Source organism: Orcinus orca, chromosome 3, assembly GCF_937001465.1.
Source record: "Orcinus orca chromosome 3, mOrcOrc1.1, whole genome shotgun sequence".
Taxonomy (NCBI): domain Eukaryota; kingdom Metazoa; phylum Chordata; class Mammalia; order Artiodactyla; family Delphinidae; genus Orcinus; species Orcinus orca.
The window spans coordinates 59516214-59534381 of record NC_064561.1 but is presented as its reverse complement, the minus strand read 5'-3'; the positions used below and the strand labels follow the sequence as shown (position 1 = coordinate 59534381).

General features: G+C 42.9%; 1 long non-coding RNA gene across 4 annotated transcripts in view; it reads left to right on the top strand.

The window, feature by feature from the left end:
- The window catches only part of LOC125964045 (uncharacterized), an 80077-nt gene extending 62869 nt beyond the window's left edge, over positions 1 to 17208 (top strand). For 3 of the 4 annotated variants that reach the window (XR_007476570.1, XR_007476568.1, XR_007476566.1), the window contains one exon: positions 13280 to 14837. This is a non-coding gene — a long non-coding RNA (uncharacterized LOC125964045). Of the gene's footprint in view, positions 1 to 13279; positions 14838 to 14962 lie in introns of those variants that run through there. The other variant, XR_007476569.1, reaches the window with a different exon arrangement.
- Positions 17209 to 18168: the final 960 nt, after the last annotated feature.

Genomic DNA, 18168 nt, shown 5'->3' with positions numbered 1-18168 from the left:
TGCTAGAAGCCCAATTTGAATCCAACCCCTTGTAACTGATGGCTATTATGTTGTACCTGACTCAGGGCTGAAATTTTGGAATGGGAACTATGAAGCCTCTGTGTTTGTTTGTGTGTTCATATGTATCTATATGTGTGTTGTAGGTGTATGGTATTGCCAAAGTTTAATTCGTAAAAGAGCTCTATAATTGGTTTTTTAAAAATTAAGCGCTTATATAAATACTCAGAAAGAGAAAACAGTCTGGCCAGAATGAATTTCAGGTTCACGTCATCTGGAAAATATTCAAAACTAAACTGTTATCTGGTATTGAAGGTGGCTTAAGCTTGTTGGTTTGATTAATATAGACATGTAAGAGTCATCAGTGTTAAGTATAAAACTTCTGTTGTACCTAGGTTTATTAGAGGTCAGATAAGACCTTATTCTATCTGTTACAAATTTGTCAACAAGAAAAGTAACTCAATGTGAAAAAAACTTTTAAGAAAAGTAAGATATGTGTTTTTAGTAAAAGAATGTGAAGAATGAAAAATACTGAAAAGAGTTATGCATGATCAGGATTTTCTAAGATCGGATTGAATTTAGTTGGGTAAATGGATTTTGTTAGGAATGGGCTAGAACAACACTGGATTTGGTTTCTCCCTTCAAAGTTTTCTTGAAATCCTGCTTTTAATAACAGGTAGTATGAGTTTCTTTGCCTTTAAGTGATCTGTATTTGCTTATGAGATCTTTTGTAACTTTGGTTAAGGAATAAGTATTGTCTCATAGTGACCTATGATCTTATTTGACCAGGTGTTTTAGAACTTTTTGACAAAATTCCCAAATATCAATTTTTTGTGTGGCTGCGTTGGGTCTTCATTGCTGCACGCGGGCTTTTCTCTAGTTGCAGCGAGCAGGGGCTACTCTTTGTTGAGGTGCTCAGGCTTCCTATTGCGGTGGCTTCTCTTGTTGTGGAGCACGGGCTCTAGGCGCGCGGGCTTCAGTAGTTGTGGCTTGTGGGCTCTAGAGCGCAGGCTCAGCAGTTGTGGCGCACGGGCTTAGTTGCTCCGTGGCATGAGAGATCTTCCGGACCAGGGGTCGAACCCGTGTCTCCTGCATTGGCAGGCAGATTCTTAACCACTGCGCCACCAGGGAAGGCCCCAAATATCGAATTTTAATTGAGTTTCTTTTGATTGCCACCTAACTTTGGGGTACCTTAGAGGGTCCCTGAGGTATCTTAAAGAGAACTATTTAGGATTATTTGGTATGTTATGTTAAATGTAATCTTTCATAATTCTGGTTATTGTAACCAAGTTTCTTTATTGATTACACTGTAATCAGAGGTTTAACCATGCCTTTTAAGTCTTTTGTCATTTATAGATATTTTTATACTCTGATGCTGTTACAAAAAGTGCTTCATCATTAAGGACATGCATAGAAAGGCTATGGAAGGAGTTACAACAGTTCCACACCAAGATGATGGCTATGTGAAAATTTCAGCCCATACTGACTTAAAACGAGGAGCTGTCCTGCCCCTGGGGCCCCTAGATCAGGCATCCAGAGATTTTTACTCCCTGACAGGCAGGGGCGATGACCCTACTCAGCCCTGAAGCAGTTACAGAAGACTTGGACCATCGCCCTTGCCCTTCTGCTTCCCATAAGAATATGGGAGTAAAATCTCTGAGGGGGGAATGAAACAGGAGGGGAGGGGGCAGGGCACAACTTTTGAAAGAATGACATAGCCCAAGGACATGACATAAACGGATTAGACCCAAATGGGTCCAAGATGGTGGACAAGTCGACTTCCACTAGACCTTGAGCCTCAGTATACGCTCATTGTAACACATCAGCAAGCTAAATGACACACCCACAGGCGCCATGACAGTTCTAAGGCAACCATAAGGATCAGAAAGTGGGCGGTGGCCCAATTCCTGCAAATCCTTGCCCTTTCCCTAAATAGCTGGAATATTCCTCCCACTCATCAGCCTATGAAATTACCCACCCCTATAAAAACTGACAACCCCATACCCTGGTGCCTTTCTCACCTTCTGAGATGGCCCACACTCTGTCTGAGGAGTGTGTTTCTCTCTAAATAAATCCACTTCTTACCTATCACTTTGTCTCTCACTGAACTCTTTCTGTGATAAGACATTAAGAACCTGAGCTTCACTAAGTCCTGAAACCAGATGTGTGATCTCAGTTGGAAGACTGTGGATTTTCTCCAGGTTCGAGTCCCGGCACGTGGTTTCAAGTCCCAATCTGAGGTGCACGGTTTCATTAGTTATGCAAACTTGGGTGTGTTACTTACCCTTTTTGTGCCCCAGTTTTCTTATCTGCAAAATGGGCTAAATACCAGTATTTACCTTACATGACTCCTGCCAGGGTTCAACAAGATAATGCAGGTAAAATGCTTTGCCAATAGCCCAATACAATAAATGTTAATAATTTGTCAATGGCTAGCATAGACACGCTTGATTTGGCTTTTCAGCTATCCTGAACACCTCTGTGTCTGGAGGCTTGTCCTCACTGAGGATTAATTCCTTAAGAGAGATTCCTGAAATGGAATTGCTGAACCAAAGGGTCTAGAGCTTTTTCTTTAAAGTTCCTGATATAGATTGCTATCAACACTGCCAGGAGAGGAAGAATCCTGGTTTGATTGACTATTTATTTCCAGCTTCATTGAGATATGATTGACATATAACACTGTGTAAAGTTTGAGGTGTACAGTGTGATGATCTGATACATGTAAATATTGTGAGATGTTGCCACAATAGGTAGTTGACATATCCTTCACCTCCCATAATTACTATTTTGTTGTTGTTGTTATGGAGATTCTTGTTTTAAATGTAAATCTTTCCTCTGCTGGTCGAGACCTTGAGCCCCCCTTCCCAACCTGGGCACTCACAACTTTAGTAGGTGTGAGTTTAGAAGCCTTCTCTCTCTGAACAAGCCTGCCTGGGAGTCTGATAAGACACCTTGGCATCCTACAGCGACCTGTTAGCATAACCCTAAGCCTCTGTGTAAAAGTGGGACAAAGATCTCATCCAAGTTGTGGTGAGGAGTAATTAATGGCTAATGTCTGGAGCTGACTTTTGTCCTCCTAGTCATAAAAGACCTTTGAATTGCTTGGCCACTTTGAATTTCTTAGAAAGAGTGATAACACTAGGCCAAAGTTCGTGCCGGTTGGCCAGACTACCACCCTCTTGCGCCCTCGAAGCTACGGAGGAGAAAGGGGGTGATCACAGCCCCATGAGTGTTGGGCTGGGTTCATTGGGGTTGATGTCACTGGGGTAGAGGACATTTCCGCATTGATCCTTCCACACATCACACCACAGGAAATAGCCCCATGCTTTGTTTATCTACTGCCCCAATCCCTGACACAGCTGAAGGATGGAGGTTTAGACACGTGGTAAATAGAGGATTTGAAAGAGGTGAGGCTAAGCCCTGATATCAGGGACTGATCAAAACCATGCTTGTCCCTTCCTCTACCCCCACTCCCCAGAAAGACTGAATCAAAATCCCCTGTACTTGGGTCTGGGGATCTGCATCTTACCAAACCCGCCCGGAGGATTTTTATCATTGAGCCAGTGTATGAAGGAAAGGGATCTACATATACAAATGATATCTGCATAAAAGCCTTCAAAGGCTTCCCACACTTCAGCCTAAAGCCACAGCTCTTGAGTGAGGCAGGCTGGACTTCAGTCCTCCCACCCAGTCCATCCGCCACCTCTTGGCCTCACTCACCATCCACAGTAGCCCCTCTAGGAAGTTCCTGGCACGCGAATATGCTACGGGTCTTTGGACCAGGCAACCTTGCCCTTGCTATCCTGTTAACCTGGTGAAATCCTTCCTAGCATTTAAGGCCCAGCTCCAGCTCCACGGAGCCTCCAGGAGCCTCCCTTATCCAGCCGCAGCTAGAAATGACTCACTTTCCTCAGAGCTCCCGTAGACCCTCCCCATCTGTGCCCTCACCTGGCTCTGGTCACTTTCTACCTTATTTTATAGGTGTTTGTGGGCTTCATCTCCCCAAACAGTCTAGAAGCTCTGTAAAGGCAGCCCCACCTCTGGTTCGTCTCTGTGTCCCTAGGGCCCAGTACAGGACTTCATGTGTCGTGAGGCACGTCTCTGGGGCAGTCAGGGCCCTCCTGGCCTGGGGAGCTGGAGCCCTGCCCCAACCCCCTGAATAGCCTCCAGGATAGTGGGAGCCCAGCCCCCTATGTCACTCTGAGGCAGCAGCTGCAAGTTGCTGACAGTCAGTCTCCATTTGAATTTATTGCCTGATCCGTCCTGGGCTTCTTCTGCAACCGAGGCTGTGTCCCAGCAATGGGGAGACCCAGTGGGACCCAGGAAAACAGATGGTCCAGGTCTGAGCAGCAGCTCCAGGCCGGGCCATGGCCACCCCAGTGTGGTCTCAGAAGCCCTAGTATAGGCATTTCAGAGCAACAGGGAGAGAAAGTCCCCAAAGCCAAGCACATAAGTTTAATAAAAATTGATCCTGTTTGCCTAACTCAAATAGATGTTTATTAGGGCTACTTGACTTATAGCAAGACCTGTTTCCTTGTTGATATTCTGTGCCTCATGTAACTTTGTCTCTTCTATAGATTAGAAAGCAAATGTTTCCTTAAAGATTGATTTCATTGTCCTTTAGAGGTTTAGTTTTGGAATCCTAAGTATCCAGTTTGACTGTCTGTATGAACTTAATCCTTGGTCATAAGAACAAACTCTTCACTTCTCTGAGCCCTAGGTTAATCCAGCATATGAAATATTGGTTAAGGGCTGGAATGCAAAATCTCAGTGGAGAAGGGCTCCCATACCTGATCCTCCTAGGGGGTGTGTGATTTCCAGAGTGAGATTCTAAATAAATCAACCCTGAATCTCCTATTCAACCAAGTCACTGTTCCTTTCCTTCTCTCTCTCCTTCCATTCCTCCTTCCTTACTTTCTCCTGTTTCCTCCTTTCTCCTTCCTTCCTTTCTTCGCCCTTCCCATTCTTGCACTATCCTTTTCTATCCAATTGTGTATCTATATTTCTTTCTTTCCTTCATTTCATACATCCACCCAGTTATCCTTCCCTTCTTCTTTCATTCAACCATTCATCCTACTGTCCGTTCATTCATCCATCCAACCATCCATCCATCTATCCATCCTTTACTTCCATCTATCTACTCACCTTTCCTTATACCTTCTCCCTTCTGTTACTGCCTCCCTTCCTTTCTTCCCACTCTCCCTTCCTTTCTCCCATCTCTCCACTCATCTGCTCATTTTTAGCATCTTTAATGTTTTTGTTTTTCACCGCACCACACAGCATGCGGGATCTTAGTTCCCCGACCAGGGACCGAACCCGTGCCCCCTGCAGTGGAAGCTAGGAGTCTTACCTACTGGACCACCAGAGAAGTCTCCATTTTTAGCATCTTTAACACCAGGGCTCCAATGACCTGAAGTGGCTGAGCTCAAAGCAGGTGTGGTAGGAAAAATCTTACAGTGAGGAATTGGAGTGAAGAACCCTGATTTCTAATCCTCATTTCCCTCCCAGGAACCTAGTGTGAGCAGTGGTGCTCACAAACTTTTACAGAGTAAGCCAGGCATAGTGCCTGACATTGGGGGTGAAGAAAACTTGGTCACTATTCTCAGGGACAGAGAATAACAACTCAGCCTAAAAGAACCGCAGTCTGGTGAACTGTAAGGCTGAAGAAGGGAGACTTCTCAGTTGGAGATAGTTGGAGAGTGTTTCCTGGAGAAGTAGATGCCTGGTTGGGACTTGAAGGATAAGTATTTGTTGTGAGGATCAAATGAGATGGTAGCATGTGAGATTGTTTGTAAAATGTGAAATTGTCATATAGAGAGAATGATCTTTATTATTAAGATATTATGATGCTAGGGACTTCCCTGGTGGTGCAGTGGTTAAGAATCCCCCTGCCAATACAGGGGACACAGGTTCGATCCCTGGTCAAGGAAGATCCCACATGCCGCAGAGCAACTAAGCCCATGCGCCACAACTACTGAGCCTGCGTGCCACAACTACTGAAGCCTGTGCTCCTACAGCCCATGCTCCACAGCAAGAGAAGCCACAGCAATGAGAAGCCTGCACACCACAACAAAGAGTAGCCCCCGCTTGCCACAACTAGAGAAAGCCCGCGCACAGCAACGAAGACCCAATGTAGCCAAAAATAAATTAAAAAAAAAAAAAGATATTATGATGCTAAACAACATTTAGACTAATGACAACTGGCCTGCCCAGAAAAGGTATTTGCCAGAAACACTTGCAGATTCCTACGCAATTTTTAAGATTCAAAGACAAGTTTGCTGGGATTGGAATTGGACACGCATAGAGTAGTGAGGCCAGGTAGAGGAGAGGTTCAGAGTGTGAGCTTTGGTATCAGACCTACTTGGGTCCAAGACTTTCCTGTCACTTGTTGTCCATCGCCCTTCTGTGGAATGGGAATGATAGCATAAGAAGATTAAATGAAGTGTGTGTATTGGGGTTGTGCTCATAGTAAGTGCTCTGTAAACGTCAGCTACTGCTGTTCAAGGGGAAAGGACTCAAAGTCATCTGGCTCATGCTGTTGTGAATTCATGTTTTCCTCTTGAAAATATGTTTGTGTGTTTGATCTGCCACCAAATAACCAAACATGTAACCCTGGGGAAATTACTTGATTTTTCCTGGTCCTTACCTTCCTTTTCAGTAGAGCATCTTTAGATTGTTATGACTAAAACAATATCTGTCAAGGGAAAGATCTTTAAAATGGGAGCCTAAGCCATGAAGATGTTCACATTGGCATTGTTTACCACCAGGAGGTGGAGAATTGGAAATAACACAGAGGTCCAAAAAGAATTGACTTTTGAAATAAATTTTGAGACTTCCTTCATCAGGAGTGTAAATGGTGAAAAATAATAGGTCCCATGAGAACCAAGATTTTTTTCCTCTGTTGAATGAAGAATCCCTCAGCACTCAAAACAATGTCCATCATATAAAGGTGTTTGGTATTTATTGCAGGAATGAATGAATAAATAATACCGTCAAATTAATTTCCAAGGGGCAACCTTGAGGAATGCCATCTGACTACTGTTTTGGTACATGGCATATACAAGTAGACCAGAAGGTCTACTTGTATATGCCAAGTAATGTATACAACCACCACTAGTGGTGGTTTTTGAGAGGCTGTGTTGGGGGAGCAGGAAGGTCAGACTACAGAGAGAATGGAGCTATCAAGTGGGGTGTCTGAGAGTGTTTGCTGGATGGTGAGCAATACAACTCTCTCTTCCACAGCCCACAAAGTCTTCAGTGATACAGTGCCTGCCGGTTCTTTTGGGATTGGATGTGTTTTTGAAGGGTGAAATAAAATACAGAGACTGGCCTCAGTTGGAGAATACCCATGGGTATCCAGTCACATCTGAGTATCCTAACGTAGAAGAAAATGTAGTGACGTGGAAAGATGTTCACAATATATTGTTAGAGAAAATAATCGGGTGCAGGAGGGAATGTGTGAGTGCAGTCTTACTTTGATTAAAATAGAAAAACATCTGTTCATGTCGGAATGGTGAGATTAAGGAATTTATTTTTCCTTTTTGATTATTCAGGCTTTACATTTTCTTTAATGAACATGTACTGCTTGTGAAATTGAAATTGTGAACTGTTTGATGAGTTTAAGCTGTGCTTACTGTGTCTGACTGGTTGGTAAAAAAATTGAGCTAGAGGTGAAGTGACATTGTCAAGGTCAAGCCAAGATTGAGTGAGTGAGTAGAGCATTGATTCACAGCCAGTTCAGTGACCTTTCTGTTTGACTGGAAGAAAGCACCTCCCTGGTAGTGTTTTGAGTGCTTTGGACACACAGCATCTGAACCATCTGAAAGGCTGGACCATTCCCTCTCCTACTCGTTCCTTTTTGCTGGATTCCAGGGAACAATCGTCGTCCAGGGGAGTGTCAGTGGCTATAAGTGCATTCCTTCTTTTCCCATTTCAAAGGACACTCACCAGGTTTTCTTTTGCACTTCAGGTCAGTAACATGACTCTCGAGCTCTTCTGGGCAGAGAATCATGTCAGCAGGATGGGCTGCGAAGCCTCCTGCAGATTGAGCCAGTTATAATCTGTGACTCATATCCTCAGATAACAATTTTCTATAAAGGTGTCTGCTGAGTGAGAGGGGCACACAGAGAGACAAAGCTAGAGGAGCAGCCTGGAAACATACCTAGAAGCATAAACCTACAACCCTGGAACTGAAAGGGTCCTTCGAGATCACCTGCCTCATCTCTGGATGATCTGGAAACTGAGACTCAGGTTACACAGAGCAACAGCACAGCCAGTGCCGGAACCCAGGTGGTTTTGGCATCGAAAACATCTCTGCATTCCATCCTTTCCTGCTCCTCCTGCCCACTCCAGCCCACGGGATACCACACAGCTCCCTAGCTGGTCTTCCTTCAACTCAGGGCTATGTCACAAAGGGCCCTGGGAACCACGCTGAGGAATTTGGACTTTAATCTGGGGCAAGGAGACACCATGGAAGAATTTTTAGAGTCAGATCTGAATTTCAGGTGGCGGCTGAAACCCTCTGAATGCTATTTATAGAATGGACCCAAGAAAGTTCAAGTAGGCTCATGGAGACCCATGAGGAGGCTGCTGTAACTGTCCAGGGTGAGAGGCAGTGGCAGCCTGAACCAAGGCTGTGGCGATGGAGATGGAGAAAAGTGGGTGGTCTGCCTGACTCCTTCAAGCCCTCACGGATCTCCTCCTTTGGCACTTAGAGTCAGTATCACCCAATTTAATACCTAGCGATGGGCTTATATGTGTCAGGATTCTTTTAGGTGTGACTGCATAGAAATTGGACTCAAACTAGCTCAAGCTCAACACTGCTGAGCCTTGCCAGGCTTGTGTTAGGTGTTCAGTAAATGACAAATAAATGAATGAACAGCTCTTGACTCCTAGACCACTGTTCTTTCTACCACACATTAGGCAATACTGACTTAAGTCTAAATTCCATAACCGTAACTGGTCTAAAGGCCATCTCTTCTGGGCTTGCACCCAACTCAGGAATCCCTTCTACAGCATGCCTGACAGATATCCATTTGGTTGTTCTTTGGCATTCTCTGCGGACGGGACACTGCCTACTTCAAAAAGCCAACCATATTTAAAAACAAAAAACATGCAAATCTATACATGTTTTAAAAAATAGCTTTACTGAAGTATAATTTACATACAATAAAATGCACCAATTTAAGTATAACATTCAATTAGTTTGAGAAACATAAATAGTTATGTAACCACTGCCACACTACAGTTTAGACACTTCCATCAGGCCCAAAAGTTTGCTTGTCTTCTTTTTAGTCAATCAGCTCTCCCCACCTCTGCACGTTACTTCCTGTTACTATAATTTTGCCTTTTCTAGAATTTCATTTAAATGGAATTATATACTATTCAGTCTTTTGAGTCTGGCATATTTCACTTAGCACCATGCATTTGAGATTCATCTATGTTGTTGCGTATGTCAGGAGTTTGTTCTTTTTTATTGCAGAACAGTATTCATTGAATAGCTATTACCACAATTTGTCTATTCATTCAATTAGTTTAGTCAGCCTGCCATTTGGATTTTTTCTAGTTTTTGGCTATTGTTAACAAATCTACTATGATAATTCACCTATGCATCCTGTGTGGACATATTTTTTTTTTAATTTCTTTTTTTTTTGCGGTACGCGGGACTCTCACTGTTGCGGCCTTTCCCGTTGCGGAGCACAGGCTCCGGACGCGCAGGATCAGCGGCCATGGCTCACGGGCCCAGCCGCTCCGCGGCATGTGGGATCTTCCCAGACCGGGGCACAAACCCGCGTCCCCTGCATCGGCAGGAGGGCTCTCAACCACTGCACCACCAGGGAAGCCCTTTAATTTCTTTTGTATAAATACCTAGAATGAGATTTTTTGGTCATGTGGAAGGTATATGTTTAACTTTTTAAAACATTGGCAAACTATTTTCCAAAGTGGTATCATTTTGCCTTTGTATTATTTTGCATTTGTGTCAATATTGTATGAGAGTTCCAGTTGCTCTACATGGTCACAAACGCTTGGTATGGCAAGTTTTTAAAATTTTAGTCATCATAGAAAAGGAGTAGTGGTATTGCATTGTCATTTATGTTTCCTTAATGATCGGTAATAATATGGAACATCCTTCCATGTGCTTATTTGCTATTCATATAAAATAGATCTAATTTTAAAGCAATACTTTTTGCTTTTAGAAATCTCCAAGCTCGGGTCTTCCTTGGTGGTGCAGTGGTTAAGAATCCGCCTCCCAGTGAAGGGGACACAGGTTCGATCCCTTGTCCTGGAAGATCCCACATGCTGTGGAGCAGCTAAGCCCGTGCACCACAACTACTGAAGCCTGCGTGCCCTAGAGCCTATGTGCCGCAACTACTGAGCCCACGTGGGCAACTACTGAGCCCACGTGCAGCCACTACTGAAGCCTGTGTGCTCTAAGGCCCATGTCCCACAACTACTGAAGCCCACACGCCTAGAGCCCGTGCTCTGCAACAAGAGAAGCCACCACAATGAGAAGCCTGTGCACCGCAACGAAGAGTAGCTCCTGCTCGCCACAACTAGACAAAGCCCGTGCGCAGCAACAAAGACCTAACGCAGCCAAAAAAATAAATTAAATTAAGAAAAAAAAGAAAAGAAATCTCCAAGCTCTATGGGTTCAAGTCAGTTTAACAAATATTATTTACTTACTCTATGTCATTTACTGTGAGGGCTGCTGTATCTAAAATTAAGAATCAGTCCCTGGCCTTGATTTGCTCATGGTCTCATGGGGGGAAACAGATACTTAATAGAGAAAATGTTCTCACTCAAGGTGTTAATGCATTAAGAGAGGTAACCCCAGGTTACGGGGAAGACCACTCTCCAGGTGTGATGACAGGTGGAAGACTTGAGGCAGGTAGGGCAGGGAGCTGGGGGCAACTTCCACCCTAGCTCTAACTCTGTCATCACAGAGATGCAGGCATGTTGCCATTCATATATCATATTCAAAAAATATATTTTTTGAATATTATATATCATCTATATCACATATATAGTATATACATATTCAAAAAATATATATATATCTACCTATCAAAGAATTGCTAAATGATTAGAAAACATCAAAACAGATAGATTGATGCTGATTGTATATACTATGGAATTTTACTTTGATATTTCATTAAGGTGTCTTTCATTTAAGATATATATATATATAACATTCAGTTCTTCCACAGGGTTTACCTCACTGGGTCCACATGATCAATGAGAGAGGTTATGATTGTTATTGTCCTTGAAACTGAGAGTCAGAGAGCTAGAAAACTGGCCCGAAGTCACTCAAAAGTAGAGCCAGTCTTTGAACCCAAATCTTGGGACTTAAACTCCAAATACTGCTTAGAATAGTAACTGAGTACCATTGGCATATTTGTAGCACAATTTTAGGACTAACATACTAACTATAATCAGTTAAAGTTAAGGTCCAAGGGATTACGGTTTGGGTTATTCTCCAGAATTTTTCAAGTATTTTTCCAAATCCCTCATTTAACCTGTGAGGCCACTAAGGTCCAGAGGGAAGGGCCACATAGTGACCCAGAATTCAAGTCCAGGTCTCCTGACTCCATGCTGTCGTTCTGTGAGAGTGCTGCCTCTCGCTGCTCACAAACTTGCTTGGTCAGTCTCTGTTCGGAGCAGTCTGCACTGCTGTGGGCAAAGGAGTGAGCTTTGATGATGGGAAGACAGTCTCAAGAGACCTAAATTCAAATCTCAGTTCTGCCACTTCCAAGCTGAATGACTTTGGCAAGTAACTTAACCTCTCTGAGTCTCAGTTTCCTCATCTGTGAAATGCGGATAACACCACTGACATCATAGAGTTGCTGGGAGGCATCAAAGAACAAAGCATGGAAATCCCTCCCCTTGAGCTCTTGCTATTTGTTGAATAAACAAAGCAACGCAAACACCTAGTTCTCTGCTGGGCTCATAATACCGCTGGATAAATTACACAATGACCAGTTTTCTAGTTAATAATTGCACTAAACTTATTTTTTATGAAGATCGAATTAAAGGAAATTTGAGTACATTTTCACTAAAACCAAAACTCAAATACACAGTTTTCATTTCTCCATGTTTTCTTCAAAACTTAATCCCATTTGGAAATTGCATTAAAATGATTTATTATTAAGAAGCTGACAATGACACTAAAGAAATCCTAAAGGTACATTTGTAAATAAAACGCACCACCCAAATACACTACCAGTTTTCATTTGTTCGTTGTTCACAAACGTTATGCTTATGAATTCTAATGGCTCCATACTATTCTACCCAGTAGAGTCCTTCCAATAACTTACAGAAACTTAACGCCTGCAGGAAATTATACCATATTATCATATAATATTATATTCCACAAAATCACTAAATGTTTGCTATGTAACATTTGAGCATCACCACAATCCTATAAGGTAAGTATTCAAGTTATCCCATTTTTCAGATGAAGAAACAGAGGCTCACATTATTTTAATAATTTGCCCAAATTCAGGTAGCTATTGCTGTGTAACAAATTGCCCCCAAATGTGATCGCTTAAGGGGACAAGGACCATTTGTTTATTCATGATTCTGCAATGTGGTCAGGGCTTGGTGGAGGTGAGTCATCTCTGCTGCACACAGTACTGACTGAGGCAACTTCACTGGAGCTAGAGGATCCAAGATGGGTTTATTCAGATGTCTGGTGCCACAGCAGAGGAGGCTGAAATGGCTGTGAGTCGGCTGGTTTCTGTCTTTGTGGTCTCTCATCTTTCAGGGTCTCTATCTATCTACGTGATCTGTCTAGCATGTTAACAGGACTTCTTTACACAGTGGCTGGCTTCCTGGAGAGCGAAAGCAAAAGCTCCCACTGTCCTGACCCCTAGGCCTGGTACTGGCATAGCACCCTCTCTGCTGCATTCTCTTGGTCAAATCAAGTCACAAGGCTAGTCCGAAATCAAGGGGAAGAGCCAGACCCCATCCTTGATGCTGGAGGAACAGCATGCACAGGGGTTGGGCGGCACTGTTGGCCACTCTTTTGATAGTGGTAGAGCAGGGCTTCAAACCCAGGCCTGCCTGACTCTACGCTCCAAACCCAGCCTCCCCACCCCCAGTCCACCTCAGTGAATATTTTTGCCTGGCTAGCTTTTTCTCTTCCTTTCGCTCATTTTTAAGGTGAACTCCCAGGGACAGGGAGACCTGGTCAAAGGGCAGGCATGTTGCTGGATTCTATGCAGGGCAGTCGGCATCTGCAGAGCAAAGTGATCTCATGAGCTTCTCCTCCTTCTCTTCACAGAGGAAATCCAGGTTTAATTTTGTTCATTCTACCGTCGCACCTACTTCCACAGAAGAAATCTTGGCTTCTGCTGTGAGAACCTTCTCAGGACTTCTGGGGGACAATAAAGTCAGCAGATTCGTGATGATCAGCTGCTCCTGAGCTGCGTAGGTTAGTGTTCCCTGTGGGGCAGAGGCATGCGGGGAAAGTAATTTGCTGACCTTGACTTTTCACAGAACTTCAGATTTAGCAGAAAGAACATGGCTTACACTTGCCAGGGTTTAGTCCCCCTTCTGAAGTGTGACCAGGTGTCTTTGTTTGCTGTTTCAGTTTACACCTGCTATCCCGTGTCCTGTCAGCTTAGCATGTGTCCAGGGTAAAAACCTTCCAGGCTGGACAATTAATTATGTGCTTACCATACCTGCCACAGAAACTTGAATACGTCATTTCTCCTCCCTGAGCCTCAGCTTCCTCCTCCGTACCACAGGCCTGGCTACCAATTTCACAGAGATGTCGATCACTCCTCATTTAATAGCATCCTTCCATGTGGGAGGAACTGTCCTAGATTCTGGGGGACACTGTGGGTAACAAGACACTATTCCTGCTCTCCTGCCTTGCTTGTCTTATAAGTAAACAAGCAAGATAATTTCAGAGATTTAATTTAGATCAGATAGTCAGGGAGGGCCTCCCTGACAAGGTGAGATTTGGGCTAAGGGCTGAAGAATGAGAACAAAACACAAGGGGAGCTGAGGGAAGAGCACTCCTGGTTAAGGGAACAGCAAGTGCAAAGGCCCTGAGGCAGGAGATTACTCATCACAAGGAGTGGAATGGAGCTCATGAGTAGGACCATGCTCTATAAACTGTAAAGAGTCCCAACAGTAATTATTCTACTAGAGGGTTTTAAAATACTCTCACATCTTTGTCTTAAATGGTCCTCAAGATAATTCTAAAAGGCTTGGAGAGTGTCACAGAGAAGTATTACTAATCCTGGTTTATGGAACAAAATATTCTTAAGAATTATCATTGCATATTTTTAAAAAATGGTCCCACTAACTTCTATGCTTACATTTAATTTCATGTATCACCATTGTCTTTCATTGTTTTTGATGATGGGAATCCTTCGAGAATGAGCGACATCTTTATACACCTCTTTTCATTATGATATTTAATTCTGTGGTTAAGTCCTTAGGTGTACTGCTTTTTCTTTTTTTTGGCCTTGTGGTATGCGGGATGTTAGTTCCCCAACCAGGGATGGAACCTGTGCCCCCTGCGGTGGAAGTGCCGACACCTTGTCTAACTGGCTTAGAGGCAGGCTCACATCTGATTCATCTCTGTATCCCTTTGGTGTGGACATCAGTTGTTTCTGCCTACTCAGCACCTTTTCATCTTTCTCTGGCAAAGGCACCTGATTTCCTTTTAGGGAGACACCCCTCCCCCATACTATATCTAGACCTTTTTTGTGTGCTATGGACCCCCTGACAGTCTGTAAAAGCCTATGGACCCCTCCTCAGATTGATGTTTTTAAATGCTTAATATCAACTACAAATGATTTAAAAGAAGTCAATTATATTGAAATAGTTATCAAATGGTAAGAAAAAGAAATTTTGATATAATAATATATATATATATATATATATATATATATTTTTTTTTTTTTTTTTGCGGTACGCGGGCCTCTCACTGTTGTGGCCTCTCCCGTTGCAGAGCAACAGCCTCCGGACACGCAGGCTCAGCAGCCATGGCTCACGGGCCCAGCCGCTCCACGGCATGTGGGATCTTCCCAGACCGGGGCACGAACCTGTGTCCCCTGCATCGGCAGGCAGACTCTCAACCGCTGCGCCACCAGGGAAGCCCAATATATATTTTTTATTAACACACAAGATCTAGTTGGTCTAATAGCTACTGTAATTTCAAAATAGTGATGAACACAAATGATATTCTGTGATATGATATGAAATATCTGTGATTTCTATTGGTGCCAAAGTTATAGAAACTTTTAATACCGCTGTGCTTTGTTTGCTACATTCATAATAGAAGGAAATGCTAAATTTCAGTTTGAAGTTAGTAAAAAGGATGTAATTATTTTCCATTCAAATTAATGGTGTCTTGTTAAGAAACCTTGGTTTGGGCGTTGGGGGGGTTGCATGAAACAGCTTGACTCCTGGATTCATAGGTGGGCATGTAACCCAGTACTGACCAATCAGAGCAGGGATTGGCTTAGTGATGGGCATTTGAGCCAAACTGATATAATCAGAGTGAATCCTAGTCTTTTGCTGGACAACTGGGACAGTTCCTTTGCTGGACTTGCTAAGAGGATTGGGTTTGGGCCTGGAGCATACCACCTTGCCATCACCGGGAGAGAACCTGTCTTAGAATGAAGCAGACACAGAGGAAAAGAGAGCTGAGAAATGAACTTCCACATCTTCCTGGCAACATTCCTCCTTTAAATGTGTTAATTATGGAAGCCAATACATTACCTGTTAAAGGCAGTTTAAGTAGGGTTTTTTGTTATTTGCAACCAAAGCAATCACAACTAATACTGTATAGTCCCACAAAGTTTAGCAGAATACGTGGCACAAAGTAGTTTGCTCATGAAGGAATGATGAATGAATTTCAAACAATGTAGCAACTTGACTGATGTTATTTTCTAAACTATGCATATCTGGCTTGATTGTGTATTAAAAGATGAAGGGTATACTCAAAGTAAGCATTCCACAGCCTTCTGTTGATTGAATGAATAAAGGAATGCATCCATTGTCATTATTTTCTAACCCCAAATTTGCATATTCTTTAGTGATATAACCAGGACCATATAACCTGGAGAACATAAGTCTAGAAACATGATGGACCAACAGTTACAAATCAAGTCCATGGCACACTCACCATGGGGAAAGCCATGCATCAATTTGAAGGAATAGGTAGATCTATATGTACTGATATGGAAAGACCTCCAAGACACATTGAGAAGGAAATTACAAAATAGTAATTATTATAGTAGGATTCTGTTTTTGTTTAAAAGTCTCAATGAAACTTTGAGGGTTTCTAGGTCTTATAATGAGTATATAAAACAAAGAAAAATACCCTTTTTTTTTTTTTTCTTTTCTGGAAGGCCATTCATGAAATACAAACAGTGGGCACCTGTGGGGAGGGAGTGGTGTTGGGTGGGTTGGTGACAGAACCTTGTCCTTTATTTGTATTGTTTATTTTTTTTAATATACAAGGATAAAATAATTATGTCATTTGTAAGTTAAAATAATTTATAATGAAAAAATAATAAAATAACTCTGACAGAAGGTGGAATATTCCCTTTCAACCAATTTTTCTTCTTTTGAGTTGTCTGTCAGTTTTCTCAGGGAAGCTGAAGAGAGCAGGGTTGCACCCATCATGCTGTACCCAGGATGCTCTGCGGCTCCCGTGATGCTGTGCCCATGATGCCATGCTGTGCCCTCTATGCCTTGCCCTGCCGGTAAGGCCATGCCCTTTCCCTGGGATTCTGCCATTCTGGCTGCTCCAGGAGCCAAGGAGATTTCACCCCATGTAAAATACTCCTGGGGTCGCCTACTGACCTGGATTCTCCTCTCAGTATCCTTACTTCAACCGTCTCTGCTGCCAAAATACATATGGACCGGATGATCTCCCCTGCAAAGGGGATAGGGAATCAGAGCATCTCACCGTCAAGGCAGAGGTCTCGGGGAGACACCCATCCAAGGTATGTTTGGGGTGGTTGATCCAGTCCAAGCCCACTGGTGTGCAGACTGGGAATTTGAGTGTTAGGTTGGAGAAGAGATTTGTCCAAATGTGAGTTCAGTGCCAGAGTGGGACTCCAACCTGACTTCCAGTTCAGGCCTCATTTTAGGGAGGCTTCCCAAAAGTTCCATCATAGCTACTCCTTTATGTTGAGATCTTGAGTCTCTGAAATATCCCTGCTACAATGCATATTTGTTACTTAAATAACAGAAGAGCTCGACAGCAAGTTGCATTTTATTTCATTGATTGTAAAAACAAAATTGTAACAACACAAATGAAAATATTAAAAGAAATTATTTCTGCCATCCTAATCACGTTTCATTTGTTTACACTCCTTATGTCACTCTAACATACACACTTTACATGTACATTTATGCATATAGCTATAATCACTTTACAAACATTTTTATAATTCTGTTTCACTTAATGTTATACATGTTTTCCTGTACATTTTCCATATAGATTTCTACCTTCTGCAGTGTATTTCAAGTAAATAAACCACTATTTATATAACTACATCTTCATTGTTTTTGTATTATAAAATATTTCAAACGTACAAAAAAGCACAGGGAACAATACACTACATAGATTTAACAAATACTGATACTTGAAAAACATTTTCGAGGGCTTCCCTGGTAGCGCAGTGGTTGAGAATCCACCTGCCAATGCAGGGGACATGGGTTCGAGCCCTGGTCCGGGAAGATCCCACATGCGGCGGAGCAACTAAGCCTGTGCACCACAACTACTGAGCCTGCGCTCTAGAGCCAATGAGGCACAACTACTGAGCCTGTGAGCCACAACTACTGAAGCCCACACGCCTAGAGCCCATGCTCAGCAGCAAGAGAAGCCACTGCAATGAGAAGCCTGCACACCGCAGCAAAGAATAGCCCCCCACTCTCCACAACTAGAAAAAGCCCGCGTGCAGCAACGAAGACCCAACACAGCCAAAAATAAATACCTAAATGAATTAAAAAAAAATTTTTTTTGAGATTAAAAAAAAAAAAATCACAGGTACAATTGGAGCTCTCTCACGTACAATGTACTCTAATCCCGCCAGGACAAACTACATAACTTGCAGGGTCTGGTGCAAAATGAAATGTGGGAACGCTTATTCAAAAATCATTATGAATTTCAAGATGGCAACAGCAGAGCATGACCAGGGC